Source organism: Amblyraja radiata, chromosome 2 (assembly GCF_010909765.2).
Source record: "Amblyraja radiata isolate CabotCenter1 chromosome 2, sAmbRad1.1.pri, whole genome shotgun sequence".
Classification (NCBI taxonomy): Eukaryota; Metazoa; Chordata; class Chondrichthyes; order Rajiformes; family Rajidae; genus Amblyraja; species Amblyraja radiata.
In genome coordinates this window covers 40,348,795-40,365,904 of record NC_045957.1, presented here as the reverse complement: position 1 = coordinate 40,365,904, position 17,110 = coordinate 40,348,795, and the positions used below count along the sequence as shown (strand labels likewise).

At 40.5% G+C, this 17,110-nt stretch overlaps 1 protein-coding gene across 4 annotated transcripts in view; it reads left to right on the top strand.

Moving 5' to 3' along the window:
* The window catches only part of ahr (aryl hydrocarbon receptor), a 177,273-nt gene that overhangs the window by 19,583 nt on the left and 140,580 nt on the right, over positions 1 to 17,110 (top strand). The window lies entirely within an intron of this gene.

The window sequence follows — 17,110 nt, the reverse complement described above, 5'->3', positions numbered from 1 at the left end:
GATAAAATTGGTCCATTGGTGAGACAGAGTGGACAGCTATCTGCAGAGCCAAAAGAGATGGGGGAGATATTGAACAATTTATTTTCTTCGGTATTCACCAAGGAGAAGGATATTGAATTATGTGAGGTAAGGGAAACTGGTAGAGTAGCTATGGATACTATGAGTTTGAAAGTAAAAGAAGTACTGACACTTTTGAAAAATATAAAAGTGGATAAGTCTCCAGGTCCTGACAGGATATTCCCTAGGACATTGAGGGAAGTTAGTGTAGAAATAGCCGGGGCTATGACAGAAATATTTCAAATGTCATTAGAAACGGGAATAGTCCCCGAGGATTGGCGTACTGCGCATGTTGTTCCATTGTTTAAAAAGGGTTCTAAGAGTAAACCTAGCAATTATAGACCTGTTAGTTTGACTTCAGTGGTGGGCAAATTAATGGAAAAGATACTTAGAGATAATATATATAAGCATCTGGATAAACAGGGTCTGATTAGGAACAGTCAACATGGATTTGTGCCTGCAAGGTCATGTTTGACTAATCTTCTTGAATTTTTTGAAGAGGTTACTAGGGAAATTGACGAGGGTAAAGCAGTGGATGTTGTCTATATGGACTTTAGTAAGGCCTTTGACAAGGTTCCTCATGGAAGGTTGGTTAAGAAGGTTCAACTGTTGGGTATAAATGCAGGAGTAGCAAGATGGATTCAACAGTGGCTGAATGGGAGACGCCAGAGGGTAATGGTGGATGGCTGTTTGTGGGGTTGGAGGCAGGTGACTAGTGGGGTGCCTCAGGGATCTGTGTTGGGTCCTTTGTTGTTTGTCATGTACATCAATGATCTGGATGAAGGTGTGGTAAATTGGATTAGTAAGTATGCAGATGATACCAAGATAGGGGGTGTTGTGGATAATGAAGAGGATTTCCAAAGTCTACAGAGTGATTTAGGCCATTTGGAAGAATGGGCTGAAAGATGGCAGATGGAGTTTAATGCTGATAAATGTGAGGTGCTACACCTTGGCAGGACAAATCAAAATAGGACGTACATGGTAAATGGTAGGGAATTGAAGAATGCAGTTGAACAGAGGGATCTGGGAATAACCGTGCATAGTTCCTTGAAGGTGAAATCTCATATAGATAGGGTGGTAAAGAAAGATTTTGGTATGCTAGCCTTTATAAATCAGAGCATTGAGTATAGAAGCTGGGATGTAATGTTAAAATTGTACAAGGCATTGGTGAGACCAAATCTGGAGTATGGTGTACAATTTTGGTCGCCCAATTATAGGAAGGATGTCAACAAAATAGAGAGAGTACAGAGGAGATTTACTAGAATGTTGCCTGGGTTTCAACAACTAAGTTACAGAGAAAGGTTGAATAAGTTAGGTCTTTATTCTCTGGAGCGCAGAAGGTTAAGGGGGGACTTGATAGAGGTCTTTAAAATGATGAGAGGGATAGACAGAGTTGATGTGGACAAGCTTTTCCCTTTGAGAATAGGGAAGATTCAAACAAGAGGACATGACTTCAGAATTAAGGGACAGAAGTTTAGGGGTAACATGAGGGGGAACTTCTTTACTCAGAGAGTGGTAGCGGTGTGGAATGAGCTTCCAGTGGAAGTGGTGGAGGCAGGTTCGTTGGTATCATTTAAAAATAAATTGGATAGGCATATGGATGGGAAGGGAATGGAGGGTTATGGTATGAGTGCAGGCAGGTGGGACTAAGGAAAAATAATTGTTCGGCACGGACTTGTAGGGCCGAGATGGCCTGTTTCCGTGCTGTAATTGTTATATGGTTATATGGTTATATGGTTATGTGAAGAGTAAAACATTTGTTAAGACCAAAGTTGGACCCTTGAAGACCGAAAAAGGTGAATTTATTATGGGGAACAAGGAAATGGCAGATGAGTTGAACAGGTACTTTGGATCTGTCTTCACTAAGGAGGACACAAGCAATCTTCCTGATATAGTAGTGGCCAGAGGATCTGGGGTGAGAGAGGAACTGAAGGAAATCCACATTAGGCAGGAAATGGTGTTGGATAGAATGATGGGACTGAAGGCTGATAAATCCCCAGGGCCTGATGGTCTGCATCCCAGGGTACTTAAGGAAGTGGCTCTAGAAATCGTGGATGCATTGGTGATAATTTTCCAATGTTCTATAGACTTGGGATCTGTTCCTGTGGATTGGAGGGTAGCTAATGTTATCCCACTTTTTAAGAAAGACGGGAGAGAGAAAACGGGGAATTATAAAGCAGTTAGCCTGACATCGGTGGTGGGGAAGATGCTGGAGTCAATTATAAAAGATGAGATAGCCGCACATTTGGATAGCAGTAACAGGATCAGTCTGAGTCAGCATGGATTTACGAAGGGGAAATCATGCTTGATTAATCTTCTGGAATTTTTTTGAAGAAGTAATTAGGAAAATGGACAAGGGAGAGCCACTGAATGTAGTGTATCTGGACTTTCAGAAAGCATTTGATAAGGTCCCACATTGGAGAATGGTGGGCAATATTAGGGCACATGGTATTGGGGGTAGAGTGCTGACATGGATAGAGAAGTGGTTGGCAGACAGGAAACAAAGAGTAGGGATTAACGGGTCCCTTTCAGAATGGCAGGCAGTGACTAGTGGGGTACTGCAAGGCTCGGTGCTATGACCGCAGCTATTTACAATATACATCAATGATTTGGATGAAGGGATTCAAAGTAACATTAGCAAATTTGCAGATGACACAAAGCTGGGTGGCACTGTGAACTGTGAGGAGGATTGTATGAGAATGCAGGGTGACTTGGACAGGTTGGGGGAGTGGGCTGATGCATGGCAGATTAAGTTTAATGCAGATAAATGTGAGGTTATCCACTTTGGTAGCAAATACAGGAAGGCAGATTACTATCTAAATGGCGTCAAGTTGGGAAAAGGGGTAGTACAACGGGATCTGGGGGTCCTTGTACATCAGTCTATGAAAGTACGCATGCAGGTACAGCAGGCAGTGAAGAAAGCGAATGGCTTGTTGGCCTTTATAACAGGAGGAATCAAATATAGGAGCAAAGAGGTCCTTCTGCAGTTGTACGGAGCCCTAGTGAGACCACACCTGGAGTATTGTGTGCAGTTTTGGTCCCCTAATTTGAGGAAGGACATTCTTGCTATTGAGGAAGTGCAGCGTAGGTTTACAAGGTTAATTCCCGGGATGGCGGGACTGATATGCTGAGAGAATGGAGCAGCTGGGCTTGTACACTCTGGAGTTAAGAAGGATGAGAGGGAATCTCATTGAAACATATAAGATTGTTAAGGGCTTGGACACTAGAGGCAGGACACATATTCCCGATGTTGGGGGAGTCCAGAACCAGGGTTCACAGTTTAAGAATAAGGAGTAAGCCATTTAGAACGGAGACGAGGAAACACTTTTTCTCACAGAGAGTGGTGAGTCTGTGGAATTCTCTGCCTCAGAGGGCGGTGGAGGCAGGTTCTCTGGATGCTTTCAAGACAGAGCTAGATAGGGCTCTTAAGAAATAGTGGAATCAGGGGATATGGGGAGAAGGCAGGAATGGGGTATTGATTGGGGATGAAAAGCCATGATCATATTGAATGGAGGTGCTGGCTCGAAGGGCCGAATGGCCTACTCCTGCACCTATTGTCTATTGACAGTTACCAAAAGCTTAGTCAAAAAGGTACTTTTGGGAGGAGCTTGAAAGTACAATTGTTGATGCAATAATTAAATTCAGACATGATCATAGGTACAGAAGTGGAGCAATGAAGACTTCTAATGAGCTTGGAGGTTGCAATAGACAATAGGTGCAGGAGTAGGCCATTTGGTCCTTCGAGCCTGCACCGCCATTCAATGTGATCATGGCTGATCATCCCCAATCAGTACCCCATTCCTACCTTTTCCCCATATCCCCTGACTCCGCTATCTTTAAGAGCCCTATCCAGCTCTCTCTTGAAAGCATCCAGAGAACCTGCCTCCACCGCCCTCTGAGGCAGAGAATTCCACAGACTCATCACTCTCTGAGAAAAAGTGTTTCCTTGTCTCCGTTCTAAATGGCCTACCCCTTGCTCTTAAACTGTGGCCCCTGGTTCTGGAAATGAAATGAAAGCAAGACTGTGGAAGTATTTGAAAACAGTTGTGAAGAAAAGTAAAGTTGAAATGTTACTAAGACCCATTGTAGGTCAACATCAATGAATAAGCAGGACTTGGTGAGGGGTGGCAAACAGTCAACACATAATCCTCTGAAATTTCCACAACCTCCAACGGGATCCCACCACTAGCCACATTTTCCCATCTCCAGCCCTTTCCGCGTTCCACAGAGACCGTTCCCTCTGCAACTCCCTGGTTCTCATTCCTTCCCACCCAAACCACCGTCTTCGCGGGTACCTTTCCCTGCAACCGTAGAAGATGTAACACCTGTCCCTATACCACCTCCCTCAACTCAGTCCAGGGACCCCGACAGTCCTTTCAGGTTAGGCAGAGGTTCACTTGCACCTCCTCCAGTCTTGCATAGTCAACAGGATTGCTATATCTGGAACCAGCATTTAGCCAATGGGTAGAATGGCCTTGTTAGATATCGTAATATGTACATGAATGATCAGTAATGATAAAGCCGCTGACAAAATTGTAATGAATTTGTTCAGATTTTGCAATTGTTCAGGTAACAATTGTAAACAGGATTTCCTACATTATTGTTCCTCGGGAGATGCAAAGAATAAGCTTCCTTACAAACTACCAGTATTGTGGTTCTGCAGAGTTGTCTTCATGAAAAATGCAATGGAGTTTGAATTACGTATTCTCATTGATACATTTGGCAGATTCATTCACTCTTCTACTAGTATAGATTTCTGATATTTTCTTCTTGGGATTAACTAAAGAGGGTGATTCCAAAAAGATGCAACTCAGCAAATTGTAAGTTGTTCAGTTTTGATGCCAGGCCCATGGGATGTTGTTGATCTGAGAGTACTTGGGGGTGCTGCAATGACCTGTAAAGAGGAAGTTGCAGTCAAAGTATTTTGCTCCTTGTGATCATGAGAAATGTGCAGGTGCTGTTGGGGCTAGGTAGGGCTTGAGTTGTTCAACATGGGGACAGCTCCCTTTGGTGCAAATCATGCATGCTGACCAAGATGCCCCATCAAACCTAGTCCCTTGCGTGCATTTAGCCCACATCCCTTTAAACCTTCTCATTTAACAGAATTGTTGTTATTTCTTATCTGCGCTTAAGCAAGTTATATGTAAAAGCCATTACGTGAAATAATAAATAATTTGGCTGTTTTTAGAGAGATTCGAAGGTAGTTTCGGCTTGTGGATGTTATTGAGGGACAACTGGAGGGAGAGGTTTTGGAGTTAAGATACTACAACTGATTAAGTCCATATAACCATATAACAATTACAGCACGGAAACAGGCCATCTCGGCCCTTCTAGTCCGTGCCGAACACGTATTCTCCCCTAGTCCCATCTACCTGCACTCAGACCATAACCCTCCATTCCTTTCCCGTCCATATAACTATCCAATTTATTTTTAAATGATAAAATCGAACCTGCCTCCACCACCTTCACTGGAAGCTCATTCCACACAGCCACCACTCTCTGAGTAAAGAAGTTCCCCCTCATGTTACCCCTAAACTTCTGTCCCTTAATTCTCAAGTCATGTCCTCTTGTTTGAATCTTCCGTACTCTCAGTGGGAAAAGCTTATCCAAGTCGAATCTATTTAAAATGTATTTACATCTGGCTCAGTGAAACCTTTTTGTACAGTATGTAGATTGCTAAAAATAGCACAGATTTTTAAAGGAGGTTTCAAAGAGGAATGTGTGCGCGTGTGTGTGCTTTTAAAAAGAAAAAAAAGAAATGAAACCTGTCATAACTACCCATCACTTGACTTCATTAAGCTACTGACATTTTAAAAATACATGTACCTTGTGCCTTTTAATAGTTTCCAAACTTATATATTTTGGCTTAAGCTTACTTAAGATCATTGCATAGCTTGAGATTTAAAATAGGAGTGGAAGTGATGATCTTTGTAGCACATTGAATGACTTGGGGATTAAGACTCTTATTAAACGCAGTGGAACTATATTAATCAAAGTTCTTTAAAACTTAAATATTTCCTCCTTGTATTCTGGAATAGTCCAATTGAAGAGAGTAAATATTTTAAACTCATGTCCAATTAAATTGCAAACTAGTGCATGTGGGCTAAGACAGCTAGTATCGTCTCATGGTTGTTTCCGGAAGTAGACAGTCTTGTCATCTAAGTTGTATGTTAAGCACTATTTACATGAGACAGGAAACTGCTTTTCTTAGTATGCCAGAAACTACTGGGCTCTGGTCCCGTGACTCCTATGTTGTTATTTATGTAGGATAATGTTTGGGAAGGGGCACTGAAATAAAAACTAATTGAACTTCCAAATGTATTGGATTGAAAGATTAAGAAAGATCAGCATGAATCCCATAAGTCTTACCAACTTCTACAGATGCACCATAGAAAGCATCTTATCGGGATGTATCATAGCTTGTGTTGGCAAGAGTTCTGTCCAAGACCGCGAGAAATTGCAGAGTTGTGGATGTGGCCTAGTTTGTCAGATAGACCAGCCTCTCCATCATCTCCTATCTACACTTCACGCTGATGCGGGAAAGCAGACAAGGACCTCTTAGACCCTGGTCATTTCCTCTTCTTGCCTTCCCCATTGGGCAGAAGATACAAAAGCATAAAATCACATTTCACCAGATTCAAGAATAGCTTCTTTCCCAGTGTTATCAGATGACTGAACAGTCCTCCAATTTACCATGGTGTAGACCCGATCTTCCAACCTACCTCATTACAAACCTTGCATTCCTCCATCGGTAAATATAATGTTATAATGCTTAGTTTAGTTTAGAGATACAGTGTGGAAACAGACCCAGTAGAAGTTGGTAAGACTTATTGGATTCAAACTGATCTTTTTTAACCTTCGGAAGAAGCAGAAACATTTGTATGTTTTCTTGGTCATGGCATAAAATCAGCATGATTGGCCCAAGACATCTCCACTGCGGTCCCATTGATGGTGAGTGGGGCATGTTCTCCACCTTGCTTCCTTGGAGTCTTGCTGACATTGAGAGAGAGGTTTTTGTTTGACCCCGTATTATAAAGCTCTCTATTGCCTTCCTCTATTCTGTCTAATCATTGTTTGAGATCTTTCCCCGTTTCACTGACCTTTGTTTTCCCATTGGTAATTCCATCCACACCTATTAATTCCAGCATCTGACTACACTAGATGTGATTTACCGTGTGTAATTAACCTATCAACTCTCTCATCCTTGGGATGTTGGAGGAAACCGGATCACCCAAAGAAAATTCATGTGATCAAAGTGAGACCATGCAAACTCCCCACAGACAGCACTGAAAGTCAGGATTGAACGAGTTGCTGGAGATTTGAGCCGTTGTGCTGCTTTTGGATATCTAATTTCTCTGTGAGCAGTGATAGCAGCCTAAAAAATTGAATGATTAAGAAATTCCCTCTTTTAAAAAAAAAAAAGGGAAACAATTTAAGTGTATATTTTATGACCCTTTCAAAACATATGGAATAAAATAACTCTCCTAAGGGCAGTAGTCCCAAACATATGGAATAAAATAACTCTCCTAAGTGCAATTGACCCAAATTTACTTTATCTTAAAACATGTGGTAGTTTAATTTAAAGACAAAACATGCTCAGTCTGAAGAAGGGTCTAGACCCGAGACATCACCCATTCCTTCTTTCCAGAGATGCTGCCTGTCCTGCTGTTACCCCAACATTTTATATCTATCTTTGATGTAATCCAGCATCTGCAGTTCCTTCCAACACATTTGTGCTCAAAAACATATTCTGAAATTAATTATTGAAGCACCCATCATGAAAGCAGCAATCAGTTCTTTGATCAATGTTTCTCAAAGCCTTGAGTGTGGACATGGTAGGATCACAATTGGTATGTTCAAGATCGCATTGCTAGACATTGCATTCTACTCCCTCAATACCGTGCAGCAATCCACATCTCCCTTGCCTCGTTAAATCTGCAGGATTTTAGGCCTTTGCAGCTGCACTATCTTGACCTTTTGCAACGTAGAATGTTTTTATTCCACTTTGCTGCAGTTTTCTTTAAATACATGCTGCTTGGCTGCCCCTCATCCTGCAACTTGAGCTGGCATTGTTTTCCACTTTGCCCACAAAAAAAATAATTAGATCCAGTGCTTAGGTGATTCAGGTCTCTCACTTCCCGAAGGCCTCTGGCATAATTTAGGGCAATGGAATGAGATTTGTTTTTTAAGTACATTTTTAAGTAAGGAGTATCTTTACTTAGGAGTATTTGTGTAAAGTGGAAAAAAAGATATAATGGCTGTTTATTTGAATGATTGCTGTCACTCTCGTCTTTTTTTCTGGCTTAATGTTGCCTTTTCCCCCATCTTGATATAGCTGAGGAGTAGACAGTATTTTGCACTTACAGTGCCATCCAAAATGTTTGGGACAAAGACCCATCATTAATTTATTTGCCTCTGCTCCACAATTTGAGATTTGTAATAGAAAAAAAATCAATGTGCACATTGTCAGATTTTATTAAAAGTCATTTTTATATATTTTTGGTTTAACCATGTACAAATTACAGCTGTGTTTATACATAGTTCCCCCCATTTCAGGGCACCATAATGTTTGGAAACTTTTATTGCAGTTGATGAGGACCATGATTGTGCCAATGAATGTCAAAGAAGCCATTATGAGACTGAGAAACAAGAATAAAACTGTTAGAGACATCAATCAAATCTTAGGCTTACCAAAATCAATTGTTTGGAACACCATTAAGAAGAAAGGGAGCACTGGTGAGCTAATCACAGAGGGACTGGCAGGCCAAGGAAGACCTCCACAACTAATGACAGAAGAATTCTCTCTATAATAAAGAAAAATCCCCAAACACCCGTCCGACAGATCAGAAACACTCTTCGGGAGTCAGGAGTGGATTTGTCAATGACCACTGTCCGCAGAAGACTTCATGAGCAGAAATACAGAGACTACACTGCAAGATGCAAACCACTGGTTTACCGCAAAAATAGGATGGCCAGGTTACATTTGCCAATACGTACTTAAAAGAGCAACCACAGTCTGGAAAAAGGTCTTGTGGACAGATGAGACGAAGATTAATTTATATCAGAGTGGTGACAAGAGCAAAATACGGAGGAGAGAAGGAACTGCCCAAGATCCAAAGCATACCACCTCAACTGTGAAATACAGTGGTAGGGGTGATATGGCCTGGGCATGTATGGCTGCTGAAGGTACTGGCTCACTTATCTTCATTGATGATATAACTGTTGATGGTAGTAGCATAATACATTCTGAAGTATATAGACACATCCTATCTGCTCAAGTTCAAACAAATGCCTCAAAACACATTGGCCGGAGTTTCATTCTACAGCAAGACAATGATCCCAAACATACTGCTAAAGCAACAAAGGAGTTTTTTAAAGCTAAAAAATGGTAAATTCTTGAATGGCCAAGTCTATCACCCGATCTGAACTCAATTGAGCATGTCTTTTGTATGCTGAAGAGGAAACTGAAGGGGACTAGCCCTCAAAACAAGCATAAGCTAAAGATGGCTGCAATTCAGGCCTAGAAGAGTATCTCCAGAGAAGACACCCAGCAACTGGTGATGTCCATGAATTGCAGATTTTAAGCGGTCATTGCATGCTAAGGATATGCAACAAAACGCTAAACATGATTACTTTAATTTACATGACATTGCTGTGTCCCAAACATTATGGTGCCCTGAAATGGGCGGACTATGCATAAACACTGCTGTAATTTCTACATGGTGAAACCAAAATGTGTAAAAATGGCCTTTATTAAAATCTGACGATGTGTACTTTAACCACATGTGATTTTTTTCCTATTATGATTCTCAAATTTTGGAGCACAGAGGCAAATAATTAAATAAAGAGTCTTTGTCCCAAACATTATGGAGGGCACTGTATGTAACTCGAATAGCTCATGCATGTAAATCAAGTTTAATTTCCTCATTGTTTTAAAATTCTCCGTCTTTCTAAACTTTTCCCTTCTTGCAGCTTAATCTCTTAATTGAGGGCCAGTGTAGCCACTATCACTCTCGTGCTTGGGATGACCATTCCTGAGAACTGTATTACAGCTGAGGAAAAATGTTGTTGAAATGCAACATATCCTAAGGATGTTGCCAGCACTTGAGGGCCTGACCTATTGGGGAAAGGTTGGGCAGGTTTGGGGCTTATTCCTTGCAGCCCAGGAGACTGAGAGGTGATCTTATGGAGGTGTATAAAACATTGAAGAAAAAGCTAGAATTAATGTACAAGATAGGGCAATCAAGAATTAGAGGGCGTAGGTTTAGGTGAAACGGGAAAGATTTAATAAGAACCTGAGGGGTGATTTTGTATCACACAGTGGGTGCTAGATACATGGAATGAGCTGCCAGAGGAGGTATTAGAGGCCAGTACAGTCTCAGCATGTAAAATACATTTGGGCAGGTATATGGAGAGGTTTAGAAGGACATGTTGGACTATTTTAGATGGGGCACCTTCATTGGCATATCAAGTTGAATCAAGGGGTCAATTTCCATGCTGTATGATTATCTTTTTTAAGGTGTTATTGAATCATCTCAACAGACCTAAAATATGCTTTCTCAATGAATTTCTGCCACAGGCTAATTATTTTTGCTACTGAAACAAACTGATGTGATAGCTTTTATTCATCTTGAATTATATCCGTTTGACCAATCTCTTGTCTAATGTCTTTGTTATTTATGGTTATGTTCTTTGCACAATTTGGAAGCTGCTGTTTCACAATTATTACAAATTACAATTAAATTGGCATTAACAAATTCGATATTGCTGGTTTTAATTTTATAAATGCACATCCTTTATTGAAGACTAGCGTGGATTATTTTCCTATGTAAATTTCATGATTACCGTAAATCTTTGTCAGAAAATATTTTCTCGATTGCCATGTGCCTTTACCCTTGAAACAAATTTTAGAATGTTGTCTTTCAAATGAGAAACAGTTTGAAAATGTTCCAGTATAATAATATTGGAGTTTGTTGTGGTTGGGCAATAAACAATATTTGACATTAGAATGGTTCTTGCATAGTTAGGATTTTCAAAGTTTAGCGTGCAAAGTTGTTGGAAGTTCCAGGTCCAGTGAAGGAAATGGGGCCTCTCGTGCCAGGGTAAATATGGTAAGAAGCAGCATATCTTTTGTGAAACAAAGGACAATTATGATAAGGAAGTGTAAAGTAGATTGGGTGAATTCAATATCAATTCTGGTCAATATATATTGCTTCTACGTTTCCGGGGTCAAGGACTTCACTGAGAAGTATTTTTCATCACTGAGAATTAGTCTTCAGTGGAATGGGAGCAAGCTAGAAGTTGTACGTAATGGTACCAATCATGCAGGACGCATACAAAAAAGGGTTGTATGCTTTCAGGAGCTAAGTATTCAACTTTTTCTGATATAAGAATGCAGGATCTCAACAACAGTGATGCCTGGTTTCACAGTACCACCATGTCTCGTTGGGATGCTAAGGGAGGTGAGGCTTGAAGTTGCAGAACTATTTTTCAATAATCTTCCAATTCCACTTAGATACAGGAGAGTTGCTCGTGCACAGAAAAAAAGACAATATCTTGTTCAAAAAGGGGTCCAAGGTCAAGCCAAGCAATTATAGGGAAGTGCCACAAAAGGCTATTGAGGCTGTCAATGGTTATTTTTAAGGCAGAGATAGATAGATTCTTGATTAGTATGGGTGTCGGGGGGAAAAGGGGAAAAAACAGGAGAATGGGGTTGAGAGGAAAAGATAGATTAGCCATGATTGAATGGTGGAGTAGACTTGATGGGCCAAATGGTGTGATTCTGCTCTTATCACTTATGAACAATCTTTGTTATAAGAAAGCTGAAAGAACTAATAATTGGGAAATAAATTAATTGACTTCGATAATTGGTAATGAAGAAACCCTACTTTAATTTGTTAAAGAAAGCTGTGTTTGGTTAACATGAATTAATCTTTTGTTCGGGTAATACACTTCTATCCCTTTGACAAACCTTTGTATGTTGTACGTAGATTTTCAAAAGATGTTTGGAAAAGTCATACAGAAGGGTTTAGGTAGCAAAATGAAGCTTGTATAGTTCAAGGATCAGTAACATTATGAATATAAGATTAGTTAAATGGCTGAAAGCAGAGTGTATTGGTAATTGTTTTTTCTCCAATTGTCGTTTTGGTAAATGGCGGCGGCCCCTGCGGTCAGTGGTTGGACAACTGTCTTTTATGACATCAAGGCCAGAGGTCGAGGGAGTAAAATTTCAGAATTTGAGTTACAATGGAAAATTACAAAGTGTGCAAAATGGCGAGGGAAAATTGTAATATATCACAAAAAACATGCTGAACGGACAGAAAAGTGGTGGATAAAATATAATGCAAAAGGAGTGAAGTGATATACACTCTCTCCCCCTTGTTCTTTCAAAGTTGACTAAATGGCACTATTCCAAAAGGTGTGCAGGAACAAAATGACCTGCCGCATGTGTATTTAATAAATCCTTGAAATGGCAGAGAACATTGAGAGAGTGGTTAATGCAGCTAATGTGATAAGGAGTTTCATTCATAGAGGTATAGAGTCTAAAAGCAGGGCAAATGCATTGAACTTGTACAAAACATTAGTTAGCCCACAACAGGAGCACATTCTGCTCTTTACATTGGAGGGGAAAAAATGGTGAAGGCCTAAAGCATTTGAGTTTAGTTTCATTTATTGTCACGTGTGCCGAGTACAGTGAAAAGTTTTTGTTGTGTGCTAACCAGTCAGTGGAAAGGCAATACATGATTACAATCGAGCTATCCACAGTGTACACACACACATGATAAAGGGAATAAGGTGAATAACGCTCAGTGCAAGATAAAGTCCAATCAAAGATAGACCGAGGGTCTCCAGTGAGGTATTTAGTAGCCCTGTACTGATCTCTAGTTGTTGGTAGGATGGTTCAGCTACCTGATAATAGCAGGAGAAAAGATTTTACTAGAACGATTCCAGAGAGGGGAATTTTAACTACTGTGTTAGACTAATGAAGGTAGGGTTGTTTTTCTTTGAGCAAAATAAGTTGGGAGGAGATTTGACTTGCATGTGCAAGAGCATGATTCATTTTATCATTGTCATAGGGAGACGGTGCAGAAATAGACCCTTCAGCTTACAGATGGTGTAAAAAACAGATCTAACCCTAACCCATTGTATTCTCCCCCATATTTCCACCAACTCCTCTCAGATTCTACCATCAGCACTTAAGGAAATTCATCTACTATCTTCATTGGATGTGCGAGGAATCTGGAATACTTGATGGAAACCCGCATGGTCACAGGGAGAATAAGCAAACTCTCTGCAGAATGCATCGAAGGTCATGATTGAACCCGTGTCATTGGAGCTGTGAGGTGGCAGTGCTACTGTGCCATCCAGATTAGTTAGATGAGAAGGCAGATAAAAGCTTTCCAATTAACAATTCAGTGACCAGTGTCTTAAAATTCTGGGCAAAATTAGCAGGGGAAATACAAGTAAAATTATTCTAATTTTGATACTGGTTAAAATTTTATAAGCTGCATATCATAATCTCTCAAAATCGAAAAAGATCACTGCCAAAAAAAACAATTAAAATAAAGAGCGGAGATTTGTGTGATTGCTGGTGGCATTCTTTGTTCTTATCGTTTAGAGCAACACTTACAGTTGCTTTAGTTTAGTTTAATCAAAATGGAGTGTAGAAAAGTATAAGAGTACTGAAATAAACTGGGAATAAATTGGTGGCATGGTGGCACAGCGGCAGAGTTGCTGCATTACAGTGCTTGCAGTGCCAGAGACCCGGGTTTAATCTCGACTATGGTTACTGTCTGTCTGTGGGTGTTCCCCGTGACTGCGTGGGTTTTCTCCGAGATGTTCGGTTTCCTGCCATACTCCAAAGACGTACAGGTTTGTTGGTTAATTGGTATGTGTGCAAGTGTAAATTGTCCCGTGTGTGTATATGTGTGTGTGTGTGTGTGTACGATAGTGTCAATATGCGGGATCGCTGGTCGATGCGGACTCGGTGGGCTGAAGTGCCTGTTTCTGCGCTGTATCTCGAAACTAAACTAAATGTAAACTAAGCTAAAGTAGTTACACTAAGTTGAGAATGCGTATGTTGTTGTTAGTTCAAAGCACATTTGTTTCTGGATCTATTCTCTGCCATATCCCTTCAGATTTGTTTAATGAAGAATATAGTTTTGCAAAACCACTGTATCCCATTCTTAATATAATGTGTACACTGCCCAGTTTCCATTTCTACTATTGCTGGGAAACAGTTATGGGGTCGCTGTCCTTAAAACTGCTACATTTAAACTCCAGTGATCTTGGTTTGAAAAAATGCCAGATACACTACAACTGCACAATAGTGTGATCCACAAGCTAGCTCCAAATTCATTTTACATGCTTTGATCCATTTTAATCCATTTAGCAACAGTTTGCATGAAATGGAAAAAGTGACAATGATTCAGTATGGTTAATCTTGCCAGGTATTTCTAAATCTTGAGGATTGTTGAATATTATGAAATGTGTTGGAACTCTGGACTATTTGTCGTTTCAAACTATTTGCTGGCAGAAATCTTCTCATGCAAGAAAAATTCCTCAGTACAACATGGTGAAAAATGAATGATATATTTATTTTGATGATTTTGGTTGAGTGATAAATCATTGGTTAACATCCCAAAACATTGCCACATGGTATTGTACACGAAGATGCAGGGGAATAGTGAATCATCCAAAATATGATGTCTTTGTCTATTGTAGCACTATCTGCATGACCTTCAATTGATGGCTAGGTTAATAAATTGAAGCTTTGCAATGACGTGAAACAGTTTATTTTGATCTTTATTCAGTGGTATCAATTTTGTTCATATTTTGTTATGGAAGAGTAGTGTTGAAGAAAAAGCAAAAAACATTTCTATTGCAATCCTACATTGCACCTGCTATTTTATGTGTTCTCATAAGTGGCTTGGTGATAGGCACCATTTGGCCATCAAGTCTACTCCACCATTCAGTCATGACTGATCTATCTTTCCTCTCAACCCCATTCTCCTGCCTTTGCGAGTCTGTCAAATCTCCACCTTACATTGACTTCTCTTCCACAGTTATCTGTGGCAATGAATTCCACAGATTCACCACCTACTGACAAAATAAATTCTTTCTCATCTCCTTTCGAAAAGTACACCCTTTTATTCTGCTATCCTTTTACTTTTTTTAATTCTGACGTCCAGCACTGTCTGTTGATTTCCCTCCGTGGATGCTGCCTGAGTTCCTCCAATAATTTGCTTCTTGCACAAAATAATAGTTTCACTGTTACAATGCTCTTCTCAATGTGGATGATGGAAAGACATTGTAATAGATATTTATATTCTGGAAACTTATCTTTTTAATCTTTGACAATCACTGGGTTCTTTGCTAATCAAAGCCAAAAATCCTCGACAGATGAAGTAAAGTGTAGTGTCACTGACTAAGTAGATGGATGGTCTTAGTGAGTGGTAGGGACAGGCAACTTGGTTTTTCTTTCTTCCAAAAAGAAGTCATGCTGCTACGGTGCAGTCAGAAAGTATTTAGAACCCTTCACTTTTTCCACATTTTGTTACTTTACAGCCTTATTATGAAATTGATTAAATTCATTTTTTTATTATCAACCGGCACACAATCCCCCAGAATGAAGAAGCGAAAATAGGTGTTTGGAAATGTTTGCAAAGTAATTAAAAATAAATAACTGAAATATCACATTTACATAAGTCTTCAGACCCTTTGCTATGACACTCAAAATTGAGCTTAGGTTCATCCTGTTTCCATTGATTATCCATGAGATGTTTCTACAATTTGATTGGTGTCCACCAATGGTAAATTAAATTGATTGGACATGATTTAAAAAGGCACACACCTGTCTACATAAGGTCCCACATTTGACAGTGCATGTCAGAGCAAAAACCAAGCCATGAAGACGAAGGAATTGTCTACAGACCTCCGAGACAGGATTGTGTCGATACACAGATCTGGGGAAGGGTGTAAAATAATTTCTGCAGCATTGCAGGTCCCGAAGAGTACAGTGACCTCCATCATTCTTAAATGGAAGAACATTGGAATCACCAGAACTCTTCATAGAGCTGGCCGTCCGGCCAAACTGAGCAATCGGGGGAGAAGGGCCTTGATCAGGGAGGTAACCAAGAACCCGATGGTCATCTCTGACAATGCTCCAGAGTTCCTCTGTGGAGATGGGAGAACCTTCCAGAAGGACAACTATATTTGCAGCACTCCACCAATCAGGCCTTCATGGTAGAGTAGCCAGACAGAAGCCACTCGTCAGTAAAAGGTACATGACAGCCCGCTTGGAGTTTGTCAAAAGGCACCTAAAGGACTCTCAGACCATGAGAAACACGATTCTCCGGTCTGATGAAACCAAGATTGAACTCTTTGGCCTAAATGCCAAGCGTCACATCTTGTGGAAACCAGGCACCGCTCATCTCCTGGCCAATACCATACCTACGGTGGAGCATTGTGGTGGCAGCATCATGCTGTGGGGATGTTTTTCAGTGGCAGGAACTGGGAGACTAGTCAGGATCGAGGGAATGATGAAAGGAGCAAAGTGCAGAGAGATCCTTGATGAAAACCTGCTCCAGAGCGTTCTGGACCTCAGACTGGGGCGGAGGTTCACCTTCCAACAGGACAACGACCCTAAGCACACAGCTAAGACAATGCAGGTGTGGCTTTGTGACAAGTCTGTGAATGTTCTTGAGTGGCCCAGCCAGAACCCAGACTTGAACCCGATCGAACATCTCTGGAGGGACCGGAAAATAGCTGTGCATCGACGTTCCCCATCGAACCTGACAGAGCTTGAGAGGATTGCAGAGAAGAATGGGAGAAATTACCCAAATACAGGCGTGCCAAGCTTGTAGCGTCATACCCAAGAGGACTTGAGGTTGTAATTGCTGCCAAAGTTGACTCAACAAAATACTGAGCAAAGGGTCTGAATACTTGTGTAAATGTGATGTTTCAGTTATTTCTTTTTAATTACTTTGCAAAAATTTCTAAACACCTGTTTTTGCTATTTTATTATGGGGTATTGTGTGTAGATTGATGATAA